Source organism: Pecten maximus, chromosome 15 (assembly GCF_902652985.1).
Source record: "Pecten maximus chromosome 15, xPecMax1.1, whole genome shotgun sequence".
Lineage (NCBI taxonomy): Eukaryota > Metazoa > Mollusca > Bivalvia > Pectinida > Pectinidae > Pecten > Pecten maximus.
The window spans coordinates 11,387,498-11,401,461 of record NC_047029.1 but is presented as its reverse complement, the minus strand read 5'-3'; the positions used below and the strand labels follow the sequence as shown (position 1 = coordinate 11,401,461).

Below are 13,964 nucleotides of genomic sequence, written 5' to 3'. Positions count from 1 at the left end.
CATGTACAAGTTAACATGATAGAGATTAAAAATATCTGAATGATGAAATACTATAAGGATACTTCATAAGAAACAGTGAAGATTTATAAAGCTAAATAAACAAGATGTTCACGGTTCTTAACGGTTTCCTGGGTTGCCAGAATGCTAGAAATCAAATATCAGGTGCTTAAGCCTCCTTGTTATCAACGAGTTGTTTAAAGATTTTAACATATTTTATACCCCTGTGACCTTGAATGAAGATCAAGGTCATCCATTTAAACAAACTTGTTAGCCCTTTATGCCAGCAAACTACAAACTCAATATCAGATCTTTGGGTCTTTTGGTTATCAAGAAGAATTTGTTTAAATATTTAAACATATCTGACCCCTGTGACCTTGAATGATCGGACCCATGGAGAGGTCAGTAACCTTACAGAATCCTATGAATACTGGCAATTACATTAGCCAGCTCGGTAATAACGTCCAAATTGGTTTCATTAAAGTATTTTGGGCGGTAAGATCCCCCTTATTTCTATAAACTGATTTGTATTTAATAGCGTTGTTATGTTTTTACCTTTTAAAGTGCCGTAACATGCAATTAACTTGATAGAAACGGCTTTAAACGGAAACAACATAGATTAAACCAACACAGATACTAAACACTCGCGTATAAAGTTCAAAATAAACATGGCAAGTTATGTTGAGCTTTAGAAATAGAACTTTCGGGCGCGATATATTATGCCGCTGGTAAAGATAGTGCAATGCACGTGTTCCAGGTTACGGTAACTATTATTAGACTCACTGCTGAAGTGGAATGCAGCTTCCCAAAACACACATACGCACTCACAACGCGCATGCATATCGCACAGGAGGCCGGGCTTAAATGATTTTAGCTGTTTATAAGACTTTAAACAAGTAAAACCAAACCAAACCCTGAACAGAAAACAATGTACTTGTATATTGTCCAAGCACACGTCCAATGAATCGGAGAACCAATTCTGAAATGAGTAATGAAAGATAACCCAAACTAGAATATGTGCCCAAATGTAACAGGGGAATACAGATTTCCTTATGCTTATTCAGTACGTGCAATACAACTATAATGAAATATGACGGCCAGTTTATATCGGTTTTTATATATTTATGGATAATGTTAAGTTGACGAGATGCAAGTAAATTATATACATGAAGTTATCATTATCATATACTCATTATACACTCATCATCCAATCAATTAGTCAGTCATATCAACTATCATTTATTATTATCGGTTCAATCAAGTTTGATGAATTGATTTCATATTTATTTGGTTTGGGTTGGTTTATTTTGTTTAACAGCTAAGGTCATTTAAGGACGGCCTCCCGTGCGTGCGACATGCATGCGTGTGGTGAGTGCCTATGTGTGTTTTGGGAGGCTCCGATATGTTCGTGTTATTTTCTTCTTGAGATAGGCCGGAACTTTCGCCGATTTATAGTGCTACCTCACTGAAGCATACTGCCGAAGACACCCAGCAGGACACCCCACCCGGTCACATTATACTGACAACGATTCCGGGTCGCCTCGTTTTTCTTTGTTTAATTATCATTATTACATGAAATAATTTTCGTTAAATAACAATATGTTCACATATATTTCTGTTACAAACGTGAGGGAGAATCCGGTGTTCGTCGCGGGGGGATTGAGATTGGAGTTTAATTCATAAGAAGGTCCATCTATGAAACATACTCTGTAGTTTTGTACATTTTTAATGTGTAACCTGGTCTCTGCGTCATCGCTCTTCTCTGTCATAAGTTTTGACAATTTTGTTGAAAGTCGGCCTTTCAACTGACTTATGGTAGCTGTATCGTACAAATTTCTTGTTCGTGAAGGTAGCTGATTTCTCTCAATCTAATTAAAATATAGATGGTCATTCTTACTAACGCAGTGAGAATGACCACCGAGATTTTAATTAGATTGGATTGCTCTTTTCCTGATGGTACACTCGGGGAGATAAAGAATCTCGTGTCTCCAGAACGGTATATTTTTGAAGGTTTCGGCTCTCAGGATCATGACTATGAACAATTATAATCGTGTTCCATATACATGTGTATATGTAGATCCCGTGACTTTTCTAAAAGAAAACTCCGTGCATGTTTTTTTTTTATCCCCCGCGAAACGCATTTGCTGGGATATTAAACTTTGCTCCGTCCGTCTGTGCGGTCGCGGGGTTTTCCGGGCTATAACTTCAAAACTGGTCCGCCCGATGTCAGTATAATGCGACCGGGTGGGGTGTGCTGCTGGGTGTCTTCGGCAGTATGCTTAAGTGAGGTAGCACTTTAAATCGGCAAAAGTTCCGGCCCATAACATAGAGGCTTAACACGAACATACCGCAGCCTCCCAAAACACACATACGCTCTCACAACACGCATGCATATCGCAAACACGCCCTTAAATGACATTAGCTGTTAATGGGACGCTAAACAAATAAAACCAAACCAAACCCTTGGGCCTCTTGTTCAAATAATACGTATATAGTTGTATTTAACAATTGATAAGACGTGTTTGTTTCAATCTAATACTGATTGTTCCCAGTACAATTTAATTGATTGTATTCGTAGTTAGTAGGGATACCAATACTGACTGTTCCCAGTAAAACTTAATTTTATTCGTAGTTGGTGAGGATACTCATTCTCGGATCGTATACCGCAGCTTCCCAAAACACACATACGCACTCACCACACGCATGCATGCCGCACATACGGGAGGCCGGCCTTAAATGACATTAGCTGTTAATAGGACGTTAAACAAAATAAACCAAACCAAACCAAACCATCTCGGATCGTTCAGGTATGTCTGATGAAGTCGTGTTTATTATTGATTAGGCATACTCAATAAATAAATGATATGTAGCAGCAACATGCAAGCGAAGTCGATAGAGCGAAGATACTGTTTGAACCATGTCTGCTTGAATGATTCTATATTTAATATCTCAAACGTTAGAAATATAAATATTCCCTTTTGATACTGTATATCAGTCTGTCGGTTTTTATCCATATCCACAGGAATCACTGACCGTCTATTGGTTCGTTCATAATTTGTTGGGTTTGGATCGCAGCATCACAACTGTCCTTGTATCTTCCATTTAACAATATATTTCATCAACTCTGCATTGGATTTACAGAATAGTATGTAAGGATAATAAATGTACATCTCCTTGAAGAGTGATTTGTACTTTGAATATTCATATTAAGATGTAAAGACTTTTAGGACTTACGCAAAGAATGGAAGCCGTTCTGTGATTAACGTATTTAGTATCATTAACACCAATGTGGAGACAATTATGGACCTGTTAAATAGTGCCACGTGTCTTATATTAGTGTTTCTTTTCAAACAACTTTCCGCCTCTACATGTGGAGGTACACAACCATCAGTGTTTAAAATATCGCGACGACTTTTTATAACAGAGTCGTTTTATGTAGATTCTCTCTCAACGCTTTATCAGTGCGCTGCAGCATGCTTACACTTTAGTCTGTGCAAATCGGTAAACTTCGACCAAGAAACGAGGAAGTGTTATCTACATCAACATGACTTCAGTTCCGTGTCTGGTATTGAGGTCCAGAACAAAATGTACTACGTAAACTCAACGGATATTCCACAGGTATGTTGTTTATATATATTATGGCGCGGGAAGGATGTCGTAATTTAATATTTTTGCCTAGGCAAAATTATTTCTGCCTAGGGAAAAATCGAATATTGCTTAGGCAAAAATATTTTAGCCTAGGCAATATTCTATTTTTGTCTAGACAAAATCATTTCTACCTAGGCAAAACTAATTTTGTTTCGATTATTGCCTAGGCAGAAATCGAATTTTGCCTAAGCAGAATATAATTTTGCCTAGGCAAAAATATTTAATTATGACATCCTTCCCGCGCCTTAATAAATACATGTATGGTGTTTAAACCATCTGAATAGCACATGCAGCATTTTATTTTATTGGATATATTCATTCATTCCACAGGTATTAAGGTCACACCGATTGATAAGATTGCAGATGTATAGATGTCATATTTTGACCAAATTGTATATCATAGTTACCATTGTTTGTACCGTTTTTAAGTGTCAATTTTACGAAGGACTTGGTGATATTGTAAGATAATACATGTTAAACATAAAAAATGATGGCAGGAAAAGCATTGCTGTTATGAGAAGGGGAAATATCTGCATCATTCGGAAGAGGGTGAAGCCTTGGAACCTACAGTGAGTATTGGTCAATTGACAACTGGATGGCTGTACATCTTCTGAAGAAATATCCCACTCATTTGCATGTTATTTGAATCAATCTTTTAGTAAAACGGCTAGAAAGACTGCGACTAAGGCAAAATAGAAGGATCCCATCAGAATGCTGTCTGTGCTCAGAAAAACTCGGGACAGAGGATAGTTGACAGAAATAAGACGCATAAAAACTCAAACTATAATGTTTAAATGTAAAACTCACTGAAAAAATTCACCGATTTCGACTGGTCATCACATCGTGTTTGATTGTTAAGTTCTCTCTCCCAAGTCAATTGGGGCCGCGGTGGCCGAGTGGTTAAGGTGTCCCGACACCTTATCACTAGCCCTCCCCCTCTGGTTGCGAGTTCGAAACCTACGTGGGGCAGTTGCCAGGTACTGACCGTAGGCCGGTGGTTTTTCTCCGGATACTCCGGCTTTCCTCCGCCTCCAAAACCTGGCACGTCCTTAAACGACCCTGGCTGTTAATAGGACGTTAAACAAAACCAAACCAAACCAAACTCAAGTCAATTTACCTATACCGAAAAAACCAGTGGTTGAAATGAAGACATCACGCCATTTCTCTATTCTACACTAGTATCGAAACTGTCCCTGGATTCTTAAGTTAAACTAAAACGATAGCATGGACGACTAAACTGGTCTTTTTCTAGCCTGATGGTAGGACTGAAAAATCCCACCCAATTATCTTAGCCCTTCTAAACTTAATCTTCCATTGACCACTGTATACATCTCCAGTTGAGACAATCTTATTAAAATTTAGATGGACTTTCTCAGATTATGCGAGCTATGCACTCTACTCATGCTAATTCGGATATATAAAATTCACTTCCAAGATTTTGGAAGTTGCCATACGATTGGCTAATACAAAAGGTCACCCAGACGTGACCTCTAATGGGATGTTGTTAGATATTCATGTAACGTAGTGAGAATGACCATCTTGATTTTAATTAGATTGCAGTTGAGAAGAAATGGAGATCTGAGCAATACCTGACAGTAGAACGACGGCCATTACCCTTAAAACACAGGTAACCTACCACATTGTACAAGTCATTTCATAATTTACAATGTGGTTAAGTCAAACATGACGTGTGTGCTAATGAGACGAGAAAGCATCATTTTTGCAACAAAGTGTAGAAGAATCCACAAGAGTCAATCTTATATTGCTGCTCCTCTTAAAATGTGAACAGGGGAATCAACAAGGGTGTACCTTTCGCCGGACCATGTCTTGAATAAGACATGCATACTGTTACGATCAAATTGAAGCTTAACTGATGGAACATTTAGGAAATCAGTGCTTGCCAACTATTTTAAATACAATTTTGGATGGGGAGGGGGATTGTGCGCTTTCAATATGTCAGCTTTTAGAAAAGCACATTCAAAAATCGCTTTTTGTACAATCTCCTTAAAAATCTTTTTTAAGCATTTGGAATTTGGAAATAAACATCGTTAAGTCCATTTTTTTTTAATTTGGACTTTTTTACACTAATATGGTCAGGTCGTTATTTTCGTTAGGTCATCTGAGACAAAGTCTCAAGTAACCTATTCTAATCGCCTTTTGTCTGGCGTCTTCCGTTCGTAAAAAATACACATTTCTGATTTTTCAAATACGAAGAGGCACAGATACCTAGTATTGGGCCTATATCATGGGGTGGAGGGCTATAACGATTGTACAAGACTGTTCAAATGAATAAGCATGACTTTGACCTTCATTTAAAGCCAACTGGTTCAGATATGCTAAAACTGAAACGGCTTCTCATTAACCAAGAGACCTAGAAACCCTATATCTGGCCTACAACATGTTTGGGGAAAGGTCTATAACGATTGCTCAATTTAATGAATTAATGAGCATGACGTCTTCTGGAGGATCAACACAGTTATAAAGCTGATACTTGTCTTGTAGCATGCTGGGATGACCACATTGACCTTAAATGCAAGGTCACAGGAGTCTGATCTGCCAAACTATATGAAAATTCATGTGACTGTTAAGGCTAATGGGCCTTTTGTTTAGGGTAGTTACTCTGACGAAAGACTTATCATTTATATAATCGGATTAGTATGTATGTATACACCGCTTTGACCAAGCGTATTAGAGTTCCTGCATGATTGTATTGCTGACTCAATATTGATATTTAAATCATTCCTGTTAATATTGGGGATGGGGGTTGCTTCAATTTCATTTAATTTGTTGATGAAAATCGTAGGGAAAAATCCTATTATTATTCATAGAGGATTAATTTTATGGCCAGTCTTTCCACGCCAAGTGCAGACTTACAAAATGTAGTATGAATAGTTTTAATCAAACTCGGCCATTTTGATAAAGCGCGAAATACACAAACTCATCTTTCATCACAAAATGTAGTGTCCTTCGTCCTAATGTATTTGTTCTCATCATCTTAATTATAGGGAAAGATCTTAACCTTAACGTTGAAATTAGAACTGATAAAAGAGAAATATCTATATATTTCCTAGCCACCTTCCAGATCGAAGAAAATTCATCAATGATCTTTTGGAGATATCTCGTATGCTTACAAAGCAGGAGTCACCCTTTATTCTACGTTTCTCCTTTCTGGATGATGCAGATTGTAAAGCATGGACAGGACAACACAATTTTTTTAGAAATTAGTTTACATTTTGTTTAAAATGTATTCCAAAGTGTAATGTCTTGCTTTGCAAGTATACTATCATGCTTAGTTTTCTTAAAACACCAACGAGAGCTGGGTTCTGAAGGTTGCGGCTTTCGTTTCTGATAGTTCTTGAAACACTTTGCAAACATATGAGTTTCTTGATTTTAACTGAAGTTATTTAAAACCTCAAGCAACTAATTGTACTTCGTTCGTACACAACCCTGGAAAAAAACTCTTCGAATAGTTAATACATAATTGACTTTTTTTTTTTTTTTTTTTTGCTAAAAACATATCATTATGTATACAGCATCTGGCAGGCGTCTGCAGGAGCCATACTTGTTCTGTCTACGATAGATGCATACCAACCTTGAATGAGGACCACATTTGCTCGCGTTACCTTCAAAGTAAGTAACAGACTGGCGTTTTCAATTATTAACAAGGGCTACAGCAAGTTTGATATAGGGACAAATCATACGCAATGGTATCTTCATTTCAAAAACAGATAAACATCAGGACTAGTATAAAAACTTAAAATGAAAACTGGTTAGTTCTGCCTATTGCTTAAACAGTTGATATTTCATGACTAATATTGACTATTCTGCCGTAATTATTTTGCCGATTTAAGGGAATAATTTATCGTGTGTTTGTATTTGTCCAGCGTTAACATGAAAGCCGACCACGGTTGACAAAACACTGGTGTGTAATGAATATACCACAGTAGTTGTCGGTTTTCGTAAACTGCATTTTTAGCATGGTACATGTATATGTATATTGACATATGTTTTCAGTTATCTCCACAATTTATCAAACGTGACAAACCTAGCAAAACAAATTCACATGACACATCTTGGAACAGGTCTGTAAACAATGTGACGTCACACGAATATACCAGTTGCAGAAATGTAGACTTTATCTTGTAAAACCGCAGACATACATGAGGCATAATAAAAGAAATTAAATATTGATAAAATCTCAAAATACGGCTTTTAAAAATACCGATTATTTTGACGGATTAATATTCCGTCCGTCAACGCTACTGTAATCTTCTGTCTTTAAACGGTTTGAAATTCCAAAACAATAACCCCTGCAGATCAAAACGAACTAAACGCCTTAATTGGGACCCACACATCGTAGAGATACATTGGATTATTTTTTGACAAATATTGTTGAATACTTCACTGATAAGATCAATGAAGGGAACGGATCACCGTGGGCAGGATGCCCAATGCACTACTGCAACACTGCCCTGACTTCCCTACTTGGTTCTGATATGAACGGCATTTCATAGGTTTTATACAATACACAACAAATGTAGTTTACGATCACGCTAGCACGGGTACGTAAACAGCTCGATATACCAGCTAGCCCAGTGTAGACTACGTAAATTGTAGTCACGTACGTACGAACTGTCAGGCCGGTTATTTACTTAGCTATAAACTACTGTATTAACTACCCAGCAACAACACAATGGTTGCGTTTTGAACGATCCAAGAACGAGTCGCAGATCCTAATGGTGTACAGTATTAATATCTTATATTTCATGTGTGATTTTCTAGTGGAACCATAGACTTAGAGCCGTAGCACAATTTTGATAAGAACTCTATACAGCCTCAGCATAACCTTCCTATCAGCAACCCAGTCAGTGTGGGACACTACTTTTAGAATATTTAGTGTCTTGAAGTATTTAGTTTTGATGTGTTTTGAAGGGACGACAATTTTCTGTCATATATATGCCAAGAAACATTTAGGAATGGGTGTACCATCAAGGGGGAGATTCGCCGTTTGTCTTGCGTAACTGAAAGAAGTACATAGAAACTGTTTTAGATTTAGAAAACCTGCATACTTGGTTTGGTTTTGGTTTATTTTGTTTAACGTCCTATTAACAGCTAAGGTCATTTAAGGACGGCCTCCCGTGCGTGCGACATGCATGCGTGTGGTGAGTGCGTATGTGTGTTTTGGGAGGCTGCGGTATGATCGTGTTATGTCTCCTTGTGATAGGCCGGAACTTTTGCCGATTTATAGTGCTACCTTACTGAAGCATACTGCCGAAGACACCCAGCAGGACACCCCACCTGCATACAGTTTCGTAGCTAGGGTCAGTGGGTATTCTATTTTCCTGGCTAAGGAATCGGAATGAGTATAGTCATTTTCAACGAAGGAGTTACTTCACCGATTTGAATCGCTTATTCTTAACCTGAACGTCAAGGAAATTGTGATCCCAGAGAGCATGCAGCACAGGCGTCACGCTTTCGCTGCAGTCCCCAACATCAGCCGCACCTACCACTACAAACATTTGCCCGGGACGGAAAACATTCTACACAGGATGGACAATACGAGGCTAATTCAGAGACCTACAAATTGGCAACGAACTATCGCGACCGATGCCCCTCTCTTGCGATCCTCGCTCAATTTGTCCGAGATCACGCGCCGCTGGGGACTTGCATCACTCCCTTTTTCTTCGGACAGACACATAAAGACACACGGTCGATACGTCATTGTCTTCCGTTCGTTAGTCATGTCCGAATTAAACGCATGATTGGTTCCATGAGAAGACGCGCCAAACGCTGACATAATGTTATTTCAACAGCATCAGGTCTGCGAGAGAAAAACAGTTGCTACTCCTGCTTAGAGCTCAGCATTTTAGGACCGGGGCGACTGGTTTGCCGGTTGTCAGTATAATGTGACCCGGTGGGATGTTCTGCTGGGTGTCTCCGGCAGTATGCTACAGTGAGTTAGCACTATAAATAGGCTAAAATTCCGGACTATCACAGGAAGACTTAACACGAACATACCGCAGCCTCTCAAAACACACATACGCATGCATGTTGCAAGAACAGGATATCGTCCTTAAATGACCTTATCTGTTGATAGGAAGTTTAACAAAAAAAAAAAAAAAAACCAAACTTAACCCCTAAATGACCCAAATGTTGTGAAAGATGGCAGAATCAAATGTATAACTAGAAAGGGTACGCTGACAATGACGAGTGTAGTTTACGGTCGCGCTAGTGCAGGGACCTAGTCAGTATATGAGCTTGACCAGGTTTAAGCAATCCCAATTTTATTCACGCACGGCCAAACATCACCTTCGGGACGATCTGACATAGACGCCTTGCATAGAGAAGTCACTTATCACGGACATTCACAGCAATACATTTTTTCTAGTTGTTTTTAGTTTTTTAACATCTTAACACACTATGGGATGACGGTGATGAAGCTCAAATATACAAGGGAGATGCTTAATTCAGTGTATGAAATTAATTTACAAGTAATATACACTATCATATATAATTGGTGAACGTATAATTCTATTATCAATGTCAAAATCAATATGTAGACAACAAATTACATGTCTTTACATTTATCTGTTAATTGATTACTCCGATGTTTGATAATGATATCATTTATCTGTTAAAATGTTCTATAATACTTTATCTGAAGTTTGCGCCATGCACCAATACATCTAACATTCTTCATCTAATTTAACAATTCGAATTAGTTCGTCCATGTCCATTTTTTTCACGTGAATTAATGTTAGTGGCGGATGTTTCAATATAGGCTAAGTTTTTCAATACTGTCCTTGTTTTTGTTTCATATGGCTTAGACAGAAAAGTCCGTTTTATCCCTGCTTGTGTGCTCAGCATTTTGGGAGTATGACTACTTGTTTGCCCGTTGTGAGCATAATGCGACAGGGTGTGGTGTCCTGGATATCTTCGGCAGTATGCTTCAGTGAAATAGCACTATAAATCGGCAAAAGTTCTGGATTATCACAAGGAGACTTAACACGAACATACTGCAGAACCTCCAAAAACACACATACACACTCACCACACACATGCATGTCGCCCGCACGGAAGACCGTCCTTAAATGACCTTAGCTGTTGATAAGAGGTTAAAACAGATAAACCTAAAACGTTTTGAAGCAAATTAGTATACCTGGTACTTAATTGAGCTTTTTCTTACTGATGTTTTTTCTAATACATTTTTTTATTTAAGGTCAATGGGCATGTCACAGCTGGACGAAAGCAGAACGTGCCGGTTTGGCCGCTAAAGAGTACAGTCTTGCTGCAAGAACTTGGTATTGCGAGAGGGTGGAACGCCGTGTGTACTACCTAAATAGTCCTCTGAAACCCAAGGACTGTGGCATATGTTATTGTTGTAAGCTCGTGTTCAGCAGGTTATAACTTCGACCTGAACTAGTGATTTTCGTTCTTGATTAATGTCATAGACACATGGCTTTCTGTTTATAAACATGCGTCTGTTCATTGTTTGTGATGGCAAATAGAATCTCATTCACTGAAAATAAATTACACTCTAGATAATATCCCGATAACAAGGAAATCAGGAGGGGTGAGGTCATTCTCGTCCATTCTAGTGGGGAGCTCATGTTTAACACACACACCTTTAAAGGGAGATCAACCTCATTGTCTGGTATAAACTGTTTTATGAAAAATGTTTTGATTTTCAGCACACTTTTGAAAAAATATTACCACGTCAATAATATAAAGCCCTGTTTGAAAAGCGAATTTTCGCCATACTGAAATCATTAATGTTTCGCTGTTTGTACACAGAATGCTGTTTTCTGATTCGTCATTTTTCTTTTCTTTTCATACTTAAGCTCCGCTCACTTGATAACTTGATAACGATTGGAGAAATCAACGGTAATGCGCCACCTAGCGGAACTACTATTTCTGAGAGAGAATAGCTGTTTTCGGGAAAAAAGTGCCAGACAGGTCTTGGCACGGTCTTAGCAACCGTTATAACAGCAAAACCAAAATGTAGTTTCAAATTATGAAGTGATTTTAATGTTTTGAACAATTAGGAGACTAAAACAACATTGGATTCATGTAACTATTACATGGACCGATTTTATTTAATAGAGAACGAGAAGAAAACAATCCGATGGCGGAGAGTACTTCCCGTGGTAACGCGATCCCTGACATCACTACAAACTGCAATGAGGCTAATGCTATGAAAAATGAATACAATTTACCAGCATGAAACTTTATTTTATTAACTTTTATTTTTAAAGACTTTCTTTTTTTTCAAATTGTGTTAGGCCCTAAAGAAACCTTTTTGGTAATCAACCAAGTTTTCCTGTTATTGTATTTTGCAGAGATTAGTTTTCTCAAAAACGGCACGAAATTTTTTTCTGAAATTTTCAACATTTGTAAAATTTTATGGAAACTAGGTCCTGACATGTCCTGTGTATCTGGGAAAGGTCTAGTAATGGAAATAGTTTCAGTTAAAACAAAGCATAATCGTCATTTTTACCGGTATTTAATTCGGCCTTAAAAATTGATGCTTGAATCTAAAGAACTGAGATTCCAGCTAGTAGTAGTTAAAGGCTTTCTGAAGAAAATGATATTATTTTTTATTTTTAATTGCTACTCAACTCACTAGAGGCGTTTGAAAATGGTGTTTATCTCGGTTTGTCTTCGGTAAATCTATAAATAGACATTTAACGTTCTAGAATGTTTAAGAACGTTTTGGATGACGAAAGACTTGACACTTTCTTTCGTTTATGGCGGATACACGGTTTGATCGGATCGACATACAGAGTTGTTATATCCCCGCAACGAAGTTAGGGGGTATACTGGAATCAGGTTGTCTGTCCGTCCGTCCATCCGTCCGTCTGTAGACACATTTTGTCCGGACAACTCCTCCTAAATCAATGGGCCGATTCCAACGAAACTTCACACAAATATTAATCATCATGTGTAGATGTGCATGCCATTTTCTTTTTCTCAAAAATTAAGGTTGCTATGGCAACTGGTCACTATAAACAGGTTTTACGATAAGAAACATAACTTTAAGTTTGTCCGGACAACTGCTCCTAAACCGAAGGGCTGATTTCAATGAAACTTCACACAAGTATAGAGGATCATGTGTTGATGTGCATTTCACTTTCTTTTCCTCAAAATTATGGTTGTTATGGCAACTGGTCACTATAAACAGGTTTTACGATAAGAAAAATAACTTTAAATTTGTCCGGACAACTCCTCCTAAACCGAAGGGCCGATCATTGCCATAGCAACCACATCGAGGCATCGGATTGGTAAACATTTTGATAGTGTTCCGTTCTGTTGAAAATTGGTATTGATGGGTTTTTCGGATTGCTTTAATACCAATATTTATGCGGTATGGCCATGCTTCAGTGAGGTAGCACTAAAATTGGCAAAAGATCCGGCCTAGCACAAAGAGACTTAACACAAAAATACCGCAGCCTCCCAAAACACACATACGTACTCACCAAACGCATGCATGTCGCACGCACGGGAGGCCGTCCTTTAATGACCATAGCTGTTGATGAGATGTTAAACAAATAAAACCAAACCAAACAACCTTGAGGACTTGAAGGAATAAATGCTAACCAATCTGCTATTAAACAAGTGATACTGGAAATGAAACTGAGGATGGAAGAGGAAAGAGCTGATTGAATATTGTATAAGGTACCTAAAGTGGATGTTACTATTTGCACAAGGTGTGCATTCGAACAATAGTCGTGTAAAAGGAGGAAGTAACACAAATATTTTCTTTTGTACTGGTGTGGCTGGTGTCATATGAACGCCTATACCCTATACAAGTTTATGTGTATGGACTGTGGCTGGTGTCATATGAACGCCTATACCCTATACAAGTTTATGTGTATGGACTGTGGTTGGTGTCATAGGTACGCCTATACCCCATACAAGTTGAAGTGTATGGGCTGTCTTGCCCTGCAGGTAGGGCGTAAGAATTGTACCTGCTGCCCCCATTGCATGATCGTAAGAGGCGACTTAATTTGGGATCTTATCTTTTCTCTTCTTTCTGAACAACTTTCTTCTTCCTAATGTCTCCCTTGACAATGCCTCACTTTTGGCATTTAGTTGAGCGTTCGCCCCTGTGAGGAAGGCTTTGGGTTCTGTCCCCTAGCCGAGACATACCAGAGTCTTTAAAAATGGTAGTTGCTACTCCTGCTTAGCGCTCAGCATATTTGGAGTGGGACGACTGGTTCGCCCGTTGTCAGTATAATGTGACCGGGTGGGGTGTGCTGCTGGGTGTCTTCGGCAGTATGCTTCAGTGAGGTAGCACTATAAATCGGCAAAAGTTCCGG

General features: G+C 38.4%; 1 long non-coding RNA gene across 1 annotated transcript; it reads left to right on the top strand.

Moving 5' to 3' along the window:
• Positions 1-3,346: 3,346 nt before the first annotated feature.
• LOC117343118 lies at positions 3,347-11,825 on the top strand. Its single transcript, XR_004535959.1, has 3 exons — positions 3,347-3,615; positions 7,179-7,275; positions 10,865-11,825. It is a non-coding gene; the product is annotated as an uncharacterized LOC117343118 (long non-coding RNA).
• The last annotated feature ends 2,139 nt before the right edge of the window (positions 11,826-13,964 follow it).